The sequence below is a fragment of the Bombina bombina genome, chromosome 5 (genome assembly GCF_027579735.1).
Source record: "Bombina bombina isolate aBomBom1 chromosome 5, aBomBom1.pri, whole genome shotgun sequence".
Lineage (NCBI taxonomy): Eukaryota > Metazoa > Chordata > Amphibia > Anura > Bombinatoridae > Bombina > Bombina bombina.
Genome location: NC_069503.1, coordinates 173,828,560 through 173,852,182, shown reverse-complemented (window position 1 = coordinate 173,852,182; position 23,623 = coordinate 173,828,560). Strand labels below are relative to the sequence as shown.

Genomic DNA, 23,623 nt, shown 5'->3' with positions numbered 1-23,623 from the left:
GCCTGCATGGTGTCGTTCATCCCTCTCAGGACAGCTGCGTTCCTCAACACGGCCTGCTCTACTCTTGCTATACCTTCTAGCATGAGCCATGCTGAGTCACAGCCTAAAATAAAGAATAAATTAAATATTAATGATAATTACACAACAGACGAAAAAATAAGCAAAGATACATTGTCATCATAAAGACAAATCATTCTTTACATCAATTAGTTTAAATTTATTCTTTACACATGAAATATGTTATTCAGACAGACCAAAATCAATAAAGGGACAGTTAACTCAAACATGTTGTCCCCTTTAATTGGTTTTAGATGATCCACTTATACAGCTTGAGTGTATCAAATCTTGTTAAAGGATTTACATTGTACTTACATTAGCAATTTAAATATTTTAATTATACTGTGGTAGGCACACCTATCCTTAAACATTTTGGCATTGAGGACAAGCTGTGTAAACATAGCAACCTGAAGAAATTACATTCCCACTGGGTTCAACAAGAGATAATGTATAAACATTTGTACATAAATTGTTGGATCCAAGTAGTGGTGATTGGTATATGTAGTGATATCAAATTAAAGGGACACTGAACCTAAATATTTAATTGACTGATTCAGATAGAGCATGACATTACAAATATTTAAAAATTACACATATTCTTTAAATGTTTGAATTCTATAGCTAGATTTTGAATGCAAGAATGTCGGTTTTTAGGGCAGGCCATATTTGTTTATCAACTTTGTTTGTCCCTGCTGGTTGATGGATACATTCATCCAACAATAAAGAAATGATGTCCACAATTATTTTATTTTTTAAAATAATTATAGGCATTTCTTTGTTTCAATAAAGATATCAAGAGGATGAAGAATAATTCATAAGAGTAGTAAATTATAAATTTGATTAACATTGCATGCTCTATTTGAATCACAATAGAAAATATTTTCCTTCAGTGTACCTTTAAGTATCTTATAATGTTGATTTTGAATGATACTTACAGCTGTGCCTGGGAAGGACAATCCGACACTCAGGACAATGAAGGTTGAGACAGGGGGGAGGGATGGGATTGGCTTGGGGAGGGATGGGATTGGCTTGGGGAGGGATGAGCTGATGCTCCGGGGTAGGCCGTACAGCTGGGGAGTGGGGAGTTGGGGTCTGGGCAGCTGTACGGGCCATAATACGGGGAGAGCGGCGAAGGGGGTTGTATGGGCATTTTTTGGGAGGGGCAGGAAATGATAAATGGGAAGGGCCGGCAGGGGTCTGGGCATGGGCAGGAGTCTGGGCATGGGCAGTGGTCTGGGCATGGGCAGGGGTCTGGGTCTGGGCATGGGCAGGGGTCTGGGCATGGGCAGGGGTCTGGGCAGGGGTCTGGGCATGGGGAGGGGTCTGTGACTGGTCAGGGGACTGGGCAGGGGCGGAAACCAGATGACCAGAAGTGGTGGATCCATCTGAAAATTTAATAAATATATATTAACATCTCATACATCATGAAATCAAATCAACGCATTTCAAATTGATTATGTTTTCAATATACTTAGAAGTGTGTTTGAATTTGTAAACAATTATGAAATGAGGATATGGTATGCATATAGGCACTCAGATGAATATCAATTAATGTCTGTACAATTATAACATTATTATTGTGTTTTGGCCTGGAATATGCATGTGACATAATGATGGCATGAATTATAAATTTTTTAAAAATAAAAAAATTTCATGCTGCCTGATATAGAAAGGGGGCAGTAGTGTATTTGAACAGACAAATAATATTCCTTTTTAAAGTGCAAAAGCTGTAGACTTTGAATGTCTTCAATGAAATGATTTCAAATAAAGCAACATGTTGGAAACATGATAGATATATTTCACATACCATTAGACTCCAAGGCAGCCTCTTCCTCCTCCGTCACATATGTTAAATCAATCTCTGTAAAACATAACATGTTGTGTACACGTTAAGAACAGATATTATAACATATGTTACTGTTGTTCAAAGACACACATAAATGTTGCATTAAAGATATACACACCCAAAGTTATGATTTACATCATTTTGATGGAGCATACAAATTACATTAGATTTGTTATTCTCAATGATTCATATTTTCGATGTATTGTTTGTATTAATTTACAAATCATAAAAGCATAGTACATAGAACATTTAAGATTTCTCATGTGTGTATCACTTGATGACTGTTGTCAAAAAAGAACATGGAAATAAACATATGCTATACATCTTCTGAATAACAAAGTTTTAATTATTAATCTTTCAATATTCAAAGAAAATTAATATATAATCAGAAGAGAAAATTATATGTTTGTTTCAAATGTTATGCTTCATCAGAATCATGCTCATAATATTGATTACCAATACACATTCAATGACATATAAATGAGTCAATGGACTTACCAAGAGACCGCAAAGGCAGCTCTATGTCACTGCTGGATTCCTGTGGGCTCACCACACCAACTCTCTCTATGAATGATATAGATATATATTAGGAAACACATTTGGGATATCACTAAATCACATCTGTATCGAATTTTAAGATTAATCAACTTGAAAATGTGAAGAATAGAGCAGTCATTAAACCAGAAAATGCTTGATTGAATCAAGGGGATTCTGTTAAAAATGATGTATTGAACATATGTTTAATTTCAGACTATATTAGACATCAAACTCATCTCATACGATGCTATTGCATATCTAAATATACCCATTGATCAATGTTCTTCAAACAATACACACAAACCACATTTTGAAGAACAGCTGTTGACAAATATAAACAAAGACATGTGGCACATTGAGGCATTTGTGCAATGTACAGTAATCTTGTTTAGGACACAACACATATTGATCACAATACAAAACAAATTTGATTAGTACAAATATGTAATCATGGTGCTGTGAAAGTATGCTGATATCTATAAAGTAACTCCAACAGTGAATATGTGAATTATATATCAATATTGTTTAATCCAAAGAATGTAAAGATGAATGAATCTATTGTTTATTAAAGGGACACTGACATGATTAATTTAAATCATTGATTTCACTGTTCAAACTGTTCAAAATGATTGAACATTGACTCCTATTATAATGTTAATGTTGCTACATTTTAATATTAAAGGAAGATAAGCAATATTGGATTCCATAAATATTGTTTGTTGAAGGTATCCACCAATCATCAATAAAAACCAAGGTTGGTCAACCAAAATTGAGCTGCAGATAAACGTGTATTCTTGATTTTAAAATACATTTAGCAATAGAATATTTCACATATGATTATAGTATTATATTTAAATGTTTATTAATATTGCATACTCTATCTGAATGACAACATTAATAATTTTAGCTCAGTATCCCTTTAATATCAAATTTTATTGATTTGACAATGTTGGTGTTAATGAATTCTCTACTCCATATGTTGATGTAATGAATGGGATTGAGCATGCAATTCAAATCTAATATGTTATTTAAGGATATCCGAAGAATTATTTATTTTTCATCTATTAAAGGGACATTACATATAAATATTGAACAATGTGGATTTAGTATGTAATGTTCTGTCCATGTTTCTAAGACAAATGTCAATTAAAATGAGACATACCATACTGTGACAAGCCCTGCCTTAAGGATCCAGCAGCAACATCCATATCTGTAATATATTAAATGAGGATTGCATATCATTAATACAAATCATGCCATGTTTAAAATCTTTACATTATTAGCAAATCAATTTTAAAATATTAATCATTTGGTAGTCCCATGAGTTAATTGTTTCCTCAATTAAATTCATGATAAATATATCCTGTACTCTTATTTTCAATCAGTTCTATTGTTTACTGTAGCTTTAATTTTTTTTTTTGTTATTTCATTCTCATCAATTGATGTGCATATGTTATAATTTATTTGTATTCTTCTTTTTTTATTATGTATAATATTGAAAAAAAGAATACTGTATTCTTCACATATATAATAATTCACATTTCATTTTGACCAACATGTGTAAAGCAATGTCACTTACAGCAAAGCCATGTTAACGTGGATGCGCAATTCCATTTTCGAGATCATTGCGCAATGATTCCAAGCGGAATTACGCATCCGTCATTTGAGCAACATGTGTAAAGCAATGCCACTTACAGCAAAGCCATGTTAACGTGGATGCGCAATTCCATTTTCGCGATCATTGCGCAATGATTCCAAGCGGAATTACGCATCCGTCATTTGAGCAACATGTGTAAAGCAATGCCACTTACAGCAAAGCCATGTTAACGTGGATGCGCAATTCCATTTTCGCGATCATTGCGCAATGATTCCAAGCGGAATTACGCATCCGTCAATTGAGCAACATGTGTAAAGCAATGCCACTTACAGCAAAGCCATGTTAACGTGGATGCGCAATTCCATTTTCGCGATCATTGCGCAATGATTCCAAGCGGAATTACGCATCCGTCATTTGAGCAACATGTGTAAAGCAATGCCACTTACAGCAAAGCCATGTTAACGTGGATGCGCGATTCCATTTTCACTCTGTGACGCATATTCTGTAGAGCGCAAGACACATCATTCCTATTTCATGTATCACTAATGTAAAATCAGATATCTAAACATCATATGTAGTGTATGTTGTGAGATCTGTATAGGTTTAGTATCTGACTATATACACATTTTTGGATAAAAATAACAAATATTAAGTTATTATATGAAGTTGGATAATTACCTTGTTCAGATTCTCCATCTCCTCCCAGGCCACCGGACGGAGAAGCAGCTGCCCTGGCCCCCGCGTCAGGACTTTCAGATCCCGCAGCTGGGAGTGAAGAAGAGGAGGCCGAGGATGGCGAGGATCGAAATCTTTTGGGGACCCGGAGATTGAGGAGCTTGCATAAAGTCACCTCATAAGGGAGTAGGTACAGTTTCCGCGGGGCCTCTCTTTTGCCACCTCTTTTACGGGCTTGAACCCAGTCCCTTATGAGGTTGACTTTTTTGTTAACCGCAACCTCATATCTCCGAATCTCCTCATGATCTGATCCTGGGTCCTCTGGACGTCACACACCAATCTAACCGCATTGGTGATAGACTCCCAGAGGGCCTTCTTAACGTGCGCATCTGTCAACCTCCTCTTGTTCCCAAACAGCTGGGGATAAAAGTCCTTGACGGCGTGGACCAGTGCAGCGCTCTCCTCCTTGGTGAACCTGGGAGCTGACATGCCTGCTGGGTTGTCTTCTAAAATATATATATATATATAAAAATATATCTAGTACGCCTGCAGGCATTAGAGAACTGACAAAGATGGCAACGTGTAATGGACTTTTATATGGTGAAGTAAACATGAGATGCACCATGGGACAAGTTATCTGTACATCTGATTGGATAAAAGTTTGAAATATTGTTAGAATGTCTGTGAGACCATCCTGACTCAAGTTGTGTTTGTGTGATGAACTCGGATTGGCCGTTCATTAATGTTTCATATCTTATTAACTTCCTTACACATACCTCATGGTGGTGCTGTTACTTTATTTTTCATGTAGAATTATTAGTAACTCATGGGCCTGTCATGCGGATATGTGTGACGCAGATTTAATATCCGTGATCCGTTAAATATTAATGATTAAATTCTCTTTAAAATCTAATATTGTCACATTATTAAATGTTGGAGACATTTTTCGGTTTAATAACGGTCTTTTTCTTTAATACAAATACACATTTAATATTGTATGTCTTTATTGTTCATAAAATAAATTTTTGGACTTATTGTGAAGTATTGACATTGCTCTATTAAATGTATTTCATAATGCACATTGATTGTGTGCTATTGCGTGACATTAGACTAATGTTTAAAGATGCTAATCTGGTGTTTCAAGATGCGTTTCCCACGCAATATTTCTTAATGATCAAATTCAGGTTATAAGGTCAGTAACTTGGATAATCTGTTTATAAATGTTAAACTACAGGTTTGTTTGTTATTAGCAAATAAACCTCGAGCTTGTATTTGTCGGAAGTGCTCATATATGTTATTTTGCAATGGCGTCTTTAGTTTTAAATAGACATTACAAACAAACAATTGTACCAAATGATCTGTAGAGATAGCAGATTGTTTAGACTTTAAAATGTAAATCAATTTTTCTTAGTATTTATATATCCTCAACAGAAGAAATTTAAATGCACATGGTTGAGACAATCACATAAGGCAGCTCTGTGCATCCACCAATCTTCATCTACTGAGCCTATCTCGATATGCTTTTCAAGCAAAGTATGTCAAGATAGGAAGAGAAGTAAATACACTATTTAAATTTCTTAAAGGGACACTGTCCAAACAAATTTAGCGTTGGTGATTCAGATTGAGCATGAAATGTTAAGCAACTTTATAATTTAATCCGATTTGCAAATGTTAACAGTTATCTTGTTATCTTTCTTTGCAAATCAATAATGATATTTTAGATTACGGACAATTGTTTCCAAAAAAACGGGGTTGTCCTTGATGATTGTTGGATAAATTAATCCAAACAAAAAAACAAAGTTCTGTCCAGAGTACTGAAGCAAATAAATTATCTATTTAATGCCTTTTTTTTAAAGTAATGATAGCAACATCACAAGGAGCATTCATAATACGAGACAATTTTTAAAGTTGCTTAAAATAGAATACTCATTCATAATGTATAAATCATTAATTTTTAAACTGTCTCCCTTTAAGTATATTTTGATTTCATGTCCCTTTAAGGAAACATTTCACAATAATGCTTAAAATATCAGAAACCTAGGCCCATTCCTTTTGATAAATTAGTATAACATATGAGTAAAGCAAATTTAGATTAACTTCTGGATTGTTTTACACATTGACTGAAATATATTTTGTAAAGGAGGTTTTTTGGAGCCTTCAGCTTAGAGGGACATTAAGCTATATGTTATGTATGCATTTTGTATAACATTATAATATTTGAACAACTTAATATGTTTTGTTATTCAATCAATAGATTGTAATTATATATATTCTTGTATTAAATACATATCTACATAGTCTATTTTGAAGCTGATTGTTGGTTGCACATAGATGCCTTATGTAATTGACTAAGATATGTGCATTGATGTATTTTTTTCTAAGTATATTTAAAGACTGAATGTAATTCTATATTACTTTCTAAATATGTTTAAATTATTTTATGATTTTTAAAAAAATCTATACACAATATACTTTGTGAATGTCCCTTTAAGGACCAAAACATTTGGAATGTTGATTTAACATTGACAAAATAAACTAAAGGGGAATTAAAATTATATATAGATATGTGATGTCTAACCCAAGAGGTAATATTTTCAAAACTACATAATATTAATAACTATAGTTAAATGACTCCACTAGAAAATTACATCGATTAACCTGGCATCCAATAACTAGCTTGTGAAAAATATCAAGTTAAATGACCTACCATTTTTAAAAGTAACAATTAAAATAATTTCGAAAATAATGTTTTGAGATACCTAAGGAAGATACAAGATCTTATAAAATTAATTTGACATTCAACAACACTGTCACTTTAATGTAAGTTAACCACTTCCCCTTCTTAAAAGTGAAAACAAATAATTTTTGACAAATTTTGACTACATATCCGAAATTATTTTAACATCTAATAATTTCCAAAGAAAAGCATCGATGGATCTCACTCCCCAATTAATGTTAAAAAAGATAGTTTTATGTAATATTCTCTGAATCAGTAGATTTTCTAAAATTAATGCATTATTTGATCTTATGCATGTGCTTGTCAAATAGCCAACTACCAGTCATGGGAGTCAAACTTTTTTTTATTGACAGATTATATGGATATTTATTATAATCTGTTCAAAAGAATGTATTTAATAATAAAATGTTTATTATTAACATTTAATAAAAAAAAAGGTTTATGAAAAAATAAAAAATTCCTGGAAGTCATCAGATGCCAATCTGAAATAAAAAAAAAAAATTTGGAACAAAGTTAATACACACGTTGTCAAATATTCATAAAATACATTTACAATCATCTTGTGTCTATGCTCTAACTTTGTTCAACATTTTTTAAAGATATTTATTAAATTGATTTTAAACTAAAATTAAAACATACACCATTATATTGTGGAGTAAAAATTAAATTTAAATATCCAAATTTCTAATTATACATAATAATGTATATCACATTTCAACAATATATGTATGCTGAACATAAATGTAATATTTCATGTCCATTCAAATACCTCTATATCAACTATAATATGTATTCCTTTTTCTGATTGTGATCCCTAAATATCTAATGATGAAATAAGTATGACTAATGTATGTAAGCTAACAATAATCAACATTCTTCCTGTGATTCTTAACTACATGCACCAACCTGGATAATGCATGGTCTTTAAAAGTCAATTCAGGGGTAAACAGTTGATCTTCAATAGGTGTCTTATTCATCATTTCATTAAATAGAGGACTGGGAAATACCATCTAAAAAAGTAAAACCATCTAAGTGTCTGATTGTGATCCCTAAATATCTAATTATGAACTAAATATGATTAATGTATGTAAGCTACTAATATTCAACAGTCTTCACTAGCATGCATTGGTACACCAACCTGGATAATGCATGGTCTTTAAAAGTCAATTCAGGGGTAAACAGTTGATCTTCAATAGGTGTCTTATTCATCATTTCATTAAATAGAGGACTGGGAAATACCATCTAAAAAAGTAAAACCATCTAAGTGTCTGATTGTGATCCCTAAATATCTAATTATGAACTAAATATGATTAATGTATGTAAGCTACTAATATTCAACAGTCTTCACTAGCATGCATTGGTACACCAACCTGGATAATGCATGGTCTTTAAAAGTCAATTCAGGGGTAAACAGTTGATCTTCAATAGGTGTCTTATTCATCAGTTCATTAAATAGAGGACTGGGAAATACCATCTAAAAATTAGAAAATCATCTAAGTGTCTCCAATAGGATGCCTCCACAGCCTTATTCTATCAAATAGTTGGCACTTACCATGTGAACATGTCTTTGTATGGTTTTCAAGGTCAGCAGATTTGAAAGATAATGCCAGACATGATCCCATTGGTATACTTCAATTTCAATCTTGGCTTTTTCCACTGTCAGTCTGGGCAATCTTCACTGTCAGGCTTCTAATTCTTCCCTTTCAGTCTTTAGATTAAGTCAGCTCCCTAATGGCATAAAGAGTTTATTCAAAATTACTACAAGTGTGTGAATCATTTCTGTAGCCCTCTCCCACCCCCCATTTCATAAGAAATTTCTGTCACTAGCTTACTAAGCGTGTGTAGCATCTTGTGTTATGTTCTATCAAGTGTGAAGATGAGTCATATTGAGCAGAACAAACCTCTAATGTGTGACATTGAACCATAGTCATGCTAGAGGATCCCTTTCAGAATATTTACATTTTAAGTAATGTGTAAACTAAATACTAGTTTATAAAATGTATGCCATATGATGTATTTGTGTACAATTCATGCCAGCAACAGTCAAGACATTTATACTTACCAGCTGATGTCCTCTTTAAAAACCAGGTGGCAAAGACTCGATACAGGACCCAATGCCCAGAGCATCACCTATATTAATAAATGAAACACATTTTTAGCATTGGATGAACAATCCTAACATGTTTTCACAATTCTCTACTTGTCATTTCCCTAGAGTTCACATCTATTGATAATACTCCAGTCTAACTTCTATTCTTTACCGTCTAAAGTTGCGGTTGATGATGTCTGCTCTGACATTGAGCCCCTCGTCCCGGAATGGCCCCTCTAGAACAGGATCATCCTCCTCATCTCTGAGGAGGTTTCTGTCCGGCCGGACGCCCTGCAGCATCCCAGCCCGCTGTGCAATATTATGCAGGACGCTACAGGCTACAACGATCTTAGCCACCTTCTTTGGGTTGTACTGGAGGGCTCCTCCCGACCTGTCCAGGCACCTGAACCTCATCTTCAGGAGGCCGAACATCCATTCAACCACCGCCCTGGTTCTCTTATGAGCCCTATTGTAGCGCTCCTCAGACACATCAGTCGGGCTACGCAAGGGGGTAATGAGCCAAGTCCGGCTCATGTACCCAGAATCACCTATAAATTAGGAACAGAACATAATTGTAACAGAATCCTCAAAATAGTATTTGTAGTACAATAAAACGTTTTTTACACGATAATCCATTAACAAATGTTTATTTTAATTTTAAAATATCTAGTTCTATATAATTCTCTATCTTCCCATTTCAGCTAAGACATGCTACATATGCGTATTTCTCCTAAATCAAGGCTTGTGTAAAATGCTAACTACATGGTTACATTACATTCTCTATCTGAGCATTTAAGGTAAGACATGCTACATATCTGCATTGAACTAAAAGACATTTGCGGAAAGAGACAATGACATGGTTAAATTGCATTAGCTAATATGTTCCCATTTCAGCTAAGACATGCTACATATGCGTATTTCTCCTAAATCAAGGCTTGTGTAAAATGCTAACTACATGGTTACATTACATTCTCTATCTGAGCATTTAAGGTAAGACATGCTACATATCTGCATTGAACTAAAAGACATTAGCGGAAAGAGACAATGACATGGTTAAATTGCATTAGCTAATATGTTCCCATTTCAGCTAAGACATGCTACATATGCATATTTCTCCATATTCAAACCTTGTGTAAAATGCTAACTACATGGTTACATTACATTCTCTATCTGAGCATTTAAGGTAAGACATGCTACATATCTGCATTGAACTAAAAGACATTTGCGGAAAGAGACAATGACATGGTTAAATTGCATTAGCTAATATGTTCCCATTTCAGCTAAGACATGCTACATATGCGTATTTCTCCTAAATCAAGGCTTGTGTAAAATGCTAACTACATGGTTACATTACATTCTCTATCTGAGCATTTAAGGTAAGACATGCTACATATCTGCATTGAACTAAAAGACATTAGCGGAAAGAGACAATGACATGGTTAAATTGCATTAGCTAATATGTTCCCATTTCAGCTAAGACATGCTACATATGCATATTTCTCCATATTCAAACCTTGTGTAAAATGCTAACTACATGGTTACATTACATTCTCTATCTGAGCATTTAAGGTAAGACATGCTACATATCTGCATTGAACTAAAAGTAGACATTAGCGGGGGGAAAATATATGGTTAAATTGCATCCTATAGCTGAACATTACGCTTAAATTTTAAAACTACAGTGGCAATTGTCACAATAATTAACCATGTTGTGCACAAATACTCACCAACGAGATAACCAGGGGGCATTTGTCTTTCCTCAAACTGTCTCCACAGGGACGACAGAGAGAGGATGCGGGCATCATGACAAGCCCCTCCAAAATTCGCACACACATGCATAATCCTCATCTGTGCGTCACAAACATACTGCACGTTAAGGCTATGAAAATGTTTGTGATTTCTGAAGGGCGAGTCATCAATTGGAGCACGCAGCGCAATGTGGGTACAATCTATGGCTCCCAAGACATTGGGCATTTGAGCAATATCAAAGAATTCCCGCTTCAGGCGCCTCCAATCACCATCATTCTGTGGGAATCCTATGTAATGCTTACTGATACGTACCATGGCGTCCAGAAAGTTATCAAACACCACAGAGAATGTACCTTGAGCCAGGCCATGCATGTACAGTTGTCCGGATTGAAAACTCCCGGAGGCCAGGACGTATAGACAGCTTAGCATCCTACTCATGGCGGGAACAGCAGTCCTTATTCTTATACGTGGCTCCAAATGAGGTTTAAGAAGATCGTAAAGGCCAATGAGCTGTTCGCGATCGAGCCGATACTTATCAAAAACCTCAAAGTCACTCATGTTTTCCAAGGTGGGTCTCACCCTGTAGACACGAGGACCTCGAACCAGATGACCCCTTCGTCTCAGTCTGAGCCGCCGAGGCTGCCTGATTCGACCAACAGCTAGTTCGCCAATAGCAGCACCAGCAGCGTCTACCATGTCATCGTCATCCATCTTTCAAAACAGCGTAACAAGGTAAGCACTTGATCTGATGTGGATCACAAGTGATGCATTGGCCATGTTGTTTGGGGGATTTATAGTACAATTAGTCCAATGGTAGTGAGTTTGTAATGATTGCTAATTGTATTCACTTGTTTGTATGTGAGCGGCGCGAATGCTTTCACAGTGGGCGTTTTTTGGTTGTTTGCTGAAATGTTAGTTTCAAACAATGATTCTCAATGTGAAAGTGTCAAATATCACACATACAGTGCATGTTTGTAATGTTTGTTCATATGCGTAATCAATATTTCTTAAACGCGATCTTATAGTAACAAGCACACGTCCAGGCTAACATGAATGAAAGTGCATAGTTGTGTATAATGTGCATCGAATGTGATCGATCAATGTTGCTGCAATATTGTTTGTAAACGATAAAGTAACAGCTGCCATCTGTAGTATTGTATATATAAGTGATTGCCGAGCTGTAAATATTGTACGCGTCCCTTTAAAATCGCAATAATAATTCCTAACTTCCCGTCTGCCATCTGTAGTATTGTATATATAAGTGATTTCCGAGCTGTCAATATTGTACGCGTCCCTTTAAAATCGCAATAATAATTCCGAACTTCCCGTCTGCCATCTGTAGTATTGTATATATAAGTGATTGCCGAGCTGTCAATATTGTATGCGTCCCTTTAAAATCGCACTAATAATGAATAACTTCCGGCTGTCATCTGTAGTATTGTATATATAAGTGATTGCCGAGCTGTCAATATTGTATGCGTCCCTTTCAAATCGCACTAATGCTGAATAACTTCCGGCTGTCATCTGTAGTATTGTATATATAAGTGATTGCCGAGCTGTCAATATTGTATGCGTCCCTTTAAAATCGCACTAATACTGAATAACTTCCGGCTGTCATCTGTAGTATTATATATATAAGTGATTGCCGATCTGTCAATATTGTATGCGTCCCTTTAAAATCGCACTAATACTGAATAACTTCCGGCTGTCATCTGTAGTATTGTATATATAAGTGATTTCCGAGCTGTCAATATTGTATGCGTCCCTTTCAAATCGCAATAATAATTCAGAACTTCCCATCTGCCATCTGTAGTATTGTATATATAAGTGATTGCCGAGCTGTCAATATTGTATGCGTCCCATTCAAATGGCACTAATACTGAAGAACTTCCGGCTGTCATCTGTAGTATTATATATATATAAGTGATTTGCGATCTGACAATATTTATTAATTGTCCCATTGAAATCGCCTTAATAATGCTGTTCCAAACTGTTATTTACGTATATGTTGTATTGTAGTATTGAGTGTTAAAGTTCCGAAAGGGGCGGTACAGTGGTGAATCTGTGATGTGTATGGTTGAATCTTCTAATGACGTCATGATATTATTACCCTGCCTATGTAGTTCATAAATCCTCATTGTGTTGTTGTATTGTGCTACATTGTTATTGTGTGCTGAATAAAATCTAAATGTGTGCTCTGTGGTTGCGTGATGGGTGATGCGTGTTATGTACATGTACGTATATATTGTGATTGTGTCCCACATATGCTGACTTGTATATAGCGGTCTGGCATTGTTGTTCCTTCCCATAAAGTGACATCTGTAATCTGGTGTACTGATGTTCTTGTTGTACGTAATTCCTAATGGTTTCTGGTGATGGAATCATGATGTTAAAAGTAAATTAAAATCCATATGTTGTGTTTTGTGATTGCTCTAGAGAATGTAATGTGTTTGACCCCCATCATTTGAATGCACATGTATGAGTGAATGTTAAAAGTAATGTATGTGCATCCATGAGTGATCATGTGTTAAGCCTATGTAGATATGCTGTTGCTGCAAGCATATGAGTTGAATAACTGAAATGCAATAATAAAGGTAAATGAGAATTGTTTCCCATTGTGTAGTGTTTGTGAATCCTGAAAAGTTGACATTATTTTTGTGTCCGTTTAAATGTAATATTTTTAAAACTTAAATGTTGTTACTAGTGATGTTGAATTGTAGTTGATGTAATATAAAATTCTGAAAGAATGTAATGGTGTTGTGAATATTCAAACAGTAAAATCCATAAATCCACCATAGGGAAATAGTCATTTCCTGATCTATTTATCATAGCTGGGTCTAACGCATGAAATCATGTCTTTTCTAGCGCTGGTATTTGGAGTTTTTCTGTCTACGCTATTTGCGTGCGTTAGGGAAATGAGGGTTTCGCGTGCACGAGCACGTCTTCCCAATAGAAGTCAATGGAGGCTCTAAATATTTCTAAATGTTTTTTTCTAAGACTGGTTTTCCTCGTAAAGTGAGTGACGTCATGAGCTTGTGTAAAAAAGTAACTAAATCGTGTTCTTTTTGTAATAAATAAATATTTTGTGTATGTCATGTGGTGTATATTGTTTGTATGCATCGATGAGTGTATGTTTGTGATAATGTTATTAGTTAGATGTAGGTATTTGAGGGTCTTTTCCCGTGTGTCAATGTAAGTCAATGGGAAAATGGATTTGTGTTGTTTTTTTTCAAACACCCGAGATCTCGCAACTTTAATCCTTTGTATTTTGCAGAAAAATTATTAAATCTGAAAAATAAACATAGTGTAGTGTTTGTATGAGTGTAAGTGTAGTTTGTGTAATATTTTTTATTTGATTCGTGGATGTTTTTTTTGTCGGTATATGTTTACTACTGGGTCAGAGGTGGCGGTAGAAATGTGAGCGTTAGGTTTTTTTTGAGTGTCGGTAACTGAACTCTAAATACCGGAGTACGTAAGAAACCCGCGTTAGGAGCCTCTAACGCTGGTTTTCACGGCTAACGCCGAACTCCAAATCTAGGCCTTAGGATTTATTTTTATTTTACAGGCAACTTTGTATTTATTTTAACTAGGTACAATAGTTATTAAATAGTTATTAACTATTTAATAACTACCTAGTTAAAATAAAGACAAATTTACCTGTAAAATAAAACCTAACCTAAAGGGACTCTGAACCCAATTTTTTTCTTTCGTGGTTCAGATAGAGCATGCAATTTTAAGCAACTTTCTAATTTACTACTATTATCATTTTTTCTTCGTTCTCTTGCTATCTTTATTTGAAAAAGGAGGCATTTAAGCTTTTTTCTTGGTTGAGTACTCTGGACAGCACTTTTTGATTGGTGGATGAATTTATCCACTAATCAGCAAGGACAACCTAGGTTGTTCACCAAAAATGGGCCGGCATCTAAACTTACATTCTTGCATTTCAAATAAAGATACCAAGAGAATAAAGAAAATTTGATAATAGGAGTAAATTAGAAAGTTGCTTAAAATTTCATGCTCTATCTGAGTCACAAAAGAAAAAATTTGGGTTCAGTGTCCCTTAAGTTACAATTACACCTAACACTACACTATAATTAAATAAATTAATTAAATTAAATACAATTAATTACAATTAAAAAAAATTATCTAAAGTACGGAAAAAAACAAACACTAAATTACAGAAAATAATAAAATAATTACAAGATTTTTAAACTAATTACACCTAATCTAATCCCCCTAACAAAATAAAAAAGCCCTACCCTACACTAAATTACACTAAATGCACTTAAAAGGGCATTTTGCGGTGCATTGCCCCAAAATAATCAGCTCTTTTACCTGTAAAAAAAAGTACAAGATGGTGTCCCTTCAATTCCGATTGGCTGAGCATCCTCTTCATCCGGAGTCTTCTTAATAAATGACGGTACCTTTAAGTGACATCATCCAAGATGGCGACCCTTCAATTCCAATTGGCTGATGGAATTCTATCAGCCAATCGGAATTAAGGTCGAAAAAATCCTATTGGCGGATGCAATCAGCCAATAGGATTGAGCTCGCATTCTATTGGCTAACTGGAACAGTCAATAGAATGCTAGCTCAATCCTATTGGCTGATTGGATCAGCCAATAGGATTGAACTTCAATCCTATTGGCGGATTGCATCAGCCAATAGGATTTTTTCTACCTTAATTCCGATTGGCTGATAGAATTCCATCAGCCAATTGGAATTGAAGGGTCGCCATCTTGGATGATGTCACTTAAAGGTACCGTCATTTATTAAGAAGACTCCGGATGAAGAGGATGCTCTGCGTTGGTTGTCTTGAAGATGGACCCGCTCCGCACCGGATGGATGAAGATAGAAGATGTCGTCTGGATGAAGACTTCTGCCCGTCGGGAGGACCACTTCTGCCCGGTTGGATGAAGACTTCTGCCCATCTGGAGGACCACTTCTGCCCGGTTGGGTGAAGACGTCTCACGGTAGGGTGATCTTCAAGGGGTTAGTGTTAGGTTTTTTTAAGGGGGATTGGGTGGGTTTTAGAGTAGGGTTGGTTGCATGGGTGGTGGGTTTTAATGTTGGGGGGTATTTGTACTTTTTTTTACAGGTAAAAGAGCTGATTACTTTTGGGCAATTCCCCACAAAAGGCCCTTTTAAGGGCTATTTGTAATTTAGTGTAGGGTAGAGCTTTTTTATTTTGGGGGGGATTAGAGTAGGTGTAATTAGTTTAAAAATCTTGTAATTATTTTATGTAATTTAGTGTTTGTTTGTTTGTTTTTTCGTACTTTAGATAAAAAAAATTTAAATTGTATTTAATTTAGGTAATTAATTTAATTGTAGGGTTAGGTTAGGTGTTAGTGTAACTTAGGTTAGGTTTTATTTTACAGGTAAATTTGTCTTTATTTTAACTAGGTAGTTATTAAATAGTTAATAACTATTTAGTAACTATTGTACCTAGTTAAAATAAATACAAAGTTGCCTGTAAAATAAAAATAAACCCTAAGATAGATACAATGTAACTATTAGTTATATTGTAGCTATCTTAGGGTTTATTTTATCGGTAAGTATTTAGTTTTAAATAGGAATAATTTAGTGAATTGTAGTAATTTTATTTAGATTTATTTAAATTATATTTAAGTTAGGGGGTGTTAGGGTTAGGGTTAGAGTTAGGTTTAGGGGTTAATAACTTTATTATAGTGGCGGAGACGTTGAGGCGGTAGATTAGGGGTTAATAAATGTAGATAGGTGTCGGCGATGTTAGGGCCGGCAGATTAGGGGTTAATAATATTTAACTAGTGTTTGCGATGTGGGAGTGCAGCGGTTTAGGGGTTAATATATTTATTATAGTGGCAGTGATGTCTGGTTCGGCAGATTAGGGGTTACAATATTTATTTTATTGTTTGCAATGTGGGTGGGCCTCGGTTTAGGGGTTAATAGGTAGTTTATGGGTGTTAGTGTACTTTTTAACACTTTAGTTAAGAGTTTTATGCTACAGCGTTGTAGTGTAAAACTCTTAACTACTGACTTTAAAATGCGGTACCAGACTTGACAGGAGAGGGTGTACTGCTCACTTTTTGGAAGACTCGTAATACCGGCGCTATACAAGTCCCATTGAAAATATAGGATACGCAATTGATGTAAGTGGATTTGCAGTATTTCCGAGTCTGGCGAAAAAAGTGAGTGGTACACCTGTACCTGCAAGACTCGTAATACCAGCGGGTGTTAAAAAGCAGCGTTAGCACCTCAACGCTGCTTTTTAACGCACAACTCGTAATCTAGCCGCATGAGTGGTAACTCAATTCATTCTGCCTATGAGGTCAAAGATCTTCTTCATTACTCTTCAATTTCTCATACTGAAAGAATGGCTGAACCCCCCACCTCCAACACACACAACAAAGTCAAAGCACTGCACAATGTTTACAAAAATCGTACTTACCAATACTTTAAAATATTTACTACTATTCCTCAAATATTCCAAGAATAACTACTTTTTATGTGGCCTTTTAGAATTATTTAGGATAAAAAAGATTTAGTATTTTTCTTATTGTTTCTCTGAGTCAGTGCCTTCTCTTTGGTGTATCTTGTAAGGTTTGTGGTTTCAACAGCAGCTGTGCACTGTGAAGGGAGATACTTGTGGTTGTGTAAGACGAGGCGCTTTGGCTGGTGCATGGAGTTTGTGGTATTTTTTTGACTCATTAAGTACAGTAGATCTTTCCAATATATTTCTGTATATTTTTATACCTTTCTGATACAGCAGCTGTTCTGCTATTCTCAGATATTTATCTTTAGCAGACAACAACCCTGTGAACAGGCTAGTTAATGTTGTGCTGTGCTACCAGGTACTTATTTTCATAAAGAATTTCTTAATAGTAGGTAGCTTGGTTTTTCATGTACTCCTGTCCAGTTTCATATGGTGAATGTGCCGTGGATTTTTCTGGGAATAGTCACCAGCTATATTCTTGTCAGTAGCCTTTATCACCATTTCCTTATTTTCTGTTTACCTTCCAGGTTATGCATCAATATTTGAGACTGATGCTTTCTGGTATGTAGTGATTTTGCGATGGTTGTTTTCTGCATCTTTTAGGATGCGTTATGCCTCATTCTTTGATTGTTTGTGGATCTTCCATACTGAGTGTGCTTCTTCTGTCATTTTTGGTTCCTGACAGCTACTGCTGTTGTTGATTGTCTGGATTCCAGTTTTGTTTGTTCTATAGTGTCCCAGCTTCTGACTTTTGGTTCATGTGACCCTGATTCTGGTTTGGGATTTGGCTCCTCTGCATTCTAGCTGGTTATGATCTTTGGCTAGTTTAATACATCTTTATAGGACTTTGTGTTACCAGACCTGCCAACTACTTCAAAGTATTACAAGTTACCTCCTGGGGTGTATCCAGTGCGTTAGGATAGCATATATTTACCTACTACTCAGCTACTGGTTCCATACCTTGGCTGGCACTTACCTATTTGCCTCACAACTCTCTTCATTATTCCCAGCCACACTGTGATGCTCCAGAACTTCAGACGCATGTCCCGTAGTAAATCCTCTTTCTGCGCCCTGTTGTAGAGGCAACTGAAAGTTTTAGTTATGAAGCACTGAGTTATGTTACTGTTTCTTACCTCCATCCCAAACATATTAAGACAGCAAACACTTTAAACAGATCTGTCTCACCTATGAACCTATGAACTACTTAGTACTTTTGTTCAGGTATCCCTGGTTTGTTCATAACCTACATGCTGCATCCATTGACAATGCACATTTCTTTTTAAGTTTCAGAATGAGTGTATTTCATCCATACAAAAATAATTCTCAAATTTGAAGCAAATGGGTGAGTGATATAACATAAAGGAATTGTAAATGCCACCAAAGTAAGCTGCAAACTAATGCTACAAGTATCACACACTGTTAATTGTCAGAATACTTAATTCTAACATATAGGGGCATATTTATCAAGCTCTGTATAGAGCTTGAGGCCCCTTGTTTCCGGCAAGCCTTCAGACTCGCCGGAAACAGAAGTTATCAAGAAGTTATGAAGCAGTGGTCTAAAGGCGGAGGACAGATTGACACCACCTGCTAGCGGTCACGAATCTGCACAAGAACTGCGGGTGCAATGATAAATGCTGACAGCGTATGATGCCGGCATTTAACGATGGGCAGCGATGTGCAGCAGACATGATACGCTTCTTCGTATCATGTCCGCTCGCACATTGTTAAATATGCCCCATAGAAACATTAATTTTAGGGCAGGCTTAAGAATACTGTGTGCAAGTTGCTTAAAGAGACATTATCCCTGTGAGCTTTTCACTCTCTTCTAATACATGAATGGTTGAAAAGGAGGTGGCAAGAAACCCAAGGGGGCAAGATTTTTGATACCACCAGAGTGGCAAAACTAGTAAAAGGGGCCCTATGGAACATATGGGGTTCCCGTTTTGAACTTGTGGATATGGATAATACTACCTAATGAGTACTTACGAATATAAGAAATTGTTCTCCATGTATTGCTTAAAGGGACAGTCTAGGCCAAAATAAACTTTCATGATTCCGATACAGCATGTAATTTTAAACAATTTTCCAATTTACTTTTATCACCAATTTTGCTTTGTTCTCTTGGTATTCTTGTTAAGTTGAAAGCTTAACCTAGGAGGTTCATATGCTAATTTCTTAGACCTTGAAGCCCACCTCTTTCAGATTGCATTTTAACAGTTTTTCACCACTAGAGGGTGTTAGTTCACGTATTTCATATAGATAACACTGTGCTCGTGCACGAGAAGTTATCTGGGAGCAGGCACTGATTGGCTAGACTGCAAGTCTGTCAAAAGAACTGAAAAAAGGGACAGATTGCAGAGGCTTAGATACAAGGTAATCACAGAGGTTAAAAGTATATTAATATAAATGTGTTAGTTATGCAAAACTGGGAAATGGGTAATAAAGGGATTATCTATCTTTTAAAACAATAAAAATTCTGGTGTAGTCTGTCCCTTTAATAACAATATATTTTGACCTTAGCTTTGTTTATATTATTCAGCTCTTTCGGGCAGCATCACACAATTATAAAGAATTGATTATATACTGTATGTGGAGCTTAGTCGGATTGGAAAATGCTAATTCAATCATTTATGGTCAACGCCTCATATTAATTATTTTGATAAAGCAGCTTATACCTTTAGGCTTTTGACAGTGATACTCATCAGAGGAACTAGTGCAAGTTGATGTTTTAGTGTGGTAGTTGTTTGGTTACATGTATATGATTAAAGTTATTGGGGCCTATCTATCAAGCTCCGAAAGGAACTTGACGGCCCGTGTTTCTGGCGATTCTTCAGACTCGCCAGAAACAGCAGTTATGAAGCAGCGATCACAAAGACCACTGCTCCATAACCCTGTCCGCCTGCTCTGAGCAGGCGGACAGGAATCGTAACAATTCAACCCGATCGAGTACGATCGGGTTGATTGACACCCCCTACTGGCGGCCCATTGGCCGCGAGTCTGCAGGGGGCGGCGTTGCACCAGCAGCTCTTGTGAGCTGCTGGTGCAATGTTAAATGCGGAGCGCGTATTGCTCTCCGCATTCAGCGATGTCTTGCGGACCTGATCCGCACTGTCGGATCAGGTCCGCAAGACATTTCTTAAATATGCCTCATTATGTTTATATCTTGAGAACCACCCTCTTAATTTGTATAACTATTGCGCTATTACTCCATATTGGTAGCCAAATTCTCCTTTTTTGTAAGGATTTACACCCATGGTTTTAAGCTATTTAGAAAATAAAGATGGATTTTAGTTTTAAATTCAGCCTTTTTTTGCCCTTTTGTGGTAACTTTTAGTGTGTTCTTTCAGTTATACCACTTTTCTAGACATCTTGTCTAATATTATTAATTTATCTAGGATTTAGCTAGAAAAATCACAAACACATTAACTTATTATGGGGAGAAAACCAAATATACAGGACTTCCACTATACATAGGTGTCAGGCTGTTTATAAGCTGACAGTTGAGCCTAAGTATTAGGAACTTCCAGCTATCAGTTTAATATTTATAGGTGATGACTGCAGCTAAGACTAATTTATTCTAATAAACAGCTAGCACTGCATACATGGGCTGTAAATTTGTCACTTGTCCAAGATTTGCTGATTTATCTACAAAGGCCATTGTCACTGATTTATCACCTCTAAGTGGCTGCATACATGTTTATATAAAAGGGATTTGCACCAAGCACTGCTTCTTAAGATAATTACCAACAGGATTATAAGAAAGAAGGAAAAGAGAAATACCCAAGATGGAGAAAGCAGAGGTACTATACCAGGGCTTTAAAAAGACATTGTTCAGTGAACATAAACCTCTGACTTGTTAACATCTTTATGTGCAAGATCCTAAATTCATTTCATCAGCACTAAAGATCCAATACTGCACTAATTATCCACCCTTGCTAGGTGTCCGTGTGCCCTAAGTATGTGACCAGTTTCTTGGCTTGTGCTTTGCCCACAATATTGTCCTATTCTAAACATTGATCCCATGCTACAGAGGAAATACTAATAGATCTTGAAAAAGCAAAACTTCATCAAGGCTATATAGCTGTCATGTAGTGAAAAAAGAAGAGAAGAAGGCACCACAATAGTGCACAATCAATAAGGATGATACAGTCACGCACACGAAAAGTGTGCAAACTTACAGGATCCAGAGCACTTGAGAAGTGCCACAGGTGCGATCTGAACTATTTCAGCTGTTCAGCAAGCTGTCCTTTCGTATAGACTGCACTGCCAATTCCGATGTTTCCCTTCTGAAGTAGCTTGTCGACAGAAAAGTGCATACAGGTTGAGAAAGTACTTTCAAACACTCAACAAGGTAATATAGATAAAATGAAACTCGTGATGGCCAAGGTAAAATCAACTTTGGTTTATTGTTGACATAAAAACACAACGCGTTTCAAGGTCTCCCGACCGTTTCATCAGGTGTATACATAAAATAGAGACATCACAGCTTATAAATAGGCTGACCATATTGCCGCTTTAAGAAGGAACACTTATGAAAAATACATATGTGTGGGTTCTTATACAAAACCATTTCTTTAAACAGCCCTGAAAACAGCCCTGACATATGTATTTTTTATATGTGTCCCTTTTTAAAGCGGCAATATGGTCAGCCCACTTATAAAGAATCTATCGGCGTCAAACATTCAAAAGTGCGCATGTGTAAAAACAAAAGTACCCAATAAACGAACAGATTTTTTTTTTTTTATATATATTTATTTATTTGTGGCTACCAGAAAATAAAACAAAACAAGGAAATTCTTCCATATAGATATAGAACTACACCACACAGGATGTAAACAAATATACAGCAAATACACGCAGGGTGTAAACAAATAAACAGCATAAAACAAAAAATATGATTAAATTATATCATTCTCAATATATATAGAAGACAAATTATAATGAAACAATCAATTCTTTTAATTCTGGAAGCTCTTTTTATCAAAAGCTTGGAAACAAAAAACACACTCACACGAGACAAGACAAAACAGAACAGGACAGAGCAAGACAGAACAAAGCAAAACAAAACAAAACAAAACAGAACAGAACAAGAGAAAACAAGACAGAACGAAACAAAATAAAACAAAACAAAACAAAACAAAACAATACAAAACAACACATAACAAAACAAAGCAAAGCAAGACAAACCAAAACAAAACAAAGAAAAATAAAACAAAATAAAACAAAACAAGATTTTTCTCTCTCTTTCCTTCCTCTCCCCTCTCTCCCTCTTCCTCTCTTCTGATTACACTGCCTCTCTTAGATATCAATTTTAGTCCGTCTCTCTTCCCTCAACTCGGGATCTTTTACTATATCGATTTTCTATCACCTCTATTTCTTTCTCTAACTTCTCCAGCCTGAAAGTTGTTCTACCTATAGCTTGAAACCCAATCTGTTGGAAAATCTCCTAATAATACCAGATCAAAAAAACAATCAGTACTTAAAAATGGGTATAGCATTATCTTTTGCACTTCCTCTGGGTATATTTTAATTATAGGTAACCAACCCAATAAAAATTGTTTACATTCTTTTTCACTTGCATCCGACAGATGGAAAGATTCAAATATAATTTGCGACTGAATTTCTTTAATAAAATATGAGAAACCAGGCAGCTTTTTTGCTTTCCAATTACTTACTATAAGTTGCCTAACAAGTAAAATGATAGTGTTTATAGTTCTACTTGCTGGAACTGTCCTTTGCCTAGACCGGACTAACAGAAAGATATCCTCAACTTCAAATTGTATGTTTGTTAAATACAATCTGTTAATCCAAAAAATCACTTTCTTCCAAAATTGTTGAATCCTAGGGCAATACCAAAACATATG

At 35.6% G+C, this 23,623-nt stretch overlaps 1 long non-coding RNA gene across 1 annotated transcript; it reads right to left on the bottom strand.

The window, feature by feature from the left end:
* Positions 1–2,430: 2,430 nt before the first annotated feature.
* LOC128659270 (uncharacterized) lies at positions 2,431–7,692 on the bottom strand. The gene is made up of 3 exons (XR_008402324.1): positions 7,420–7,692; positions 3,603–3,650; positions 2,431–2,467 (listed from the first exon to the last, which is right to left on the bottom strand). It is a non-coding gene; the product is annotated as an uncharacterized LOC128659270 (long non-coding RNA).
* Between the last annotated feature and the right edge of the window lie 15,931 nt (positions 7,693–23,623).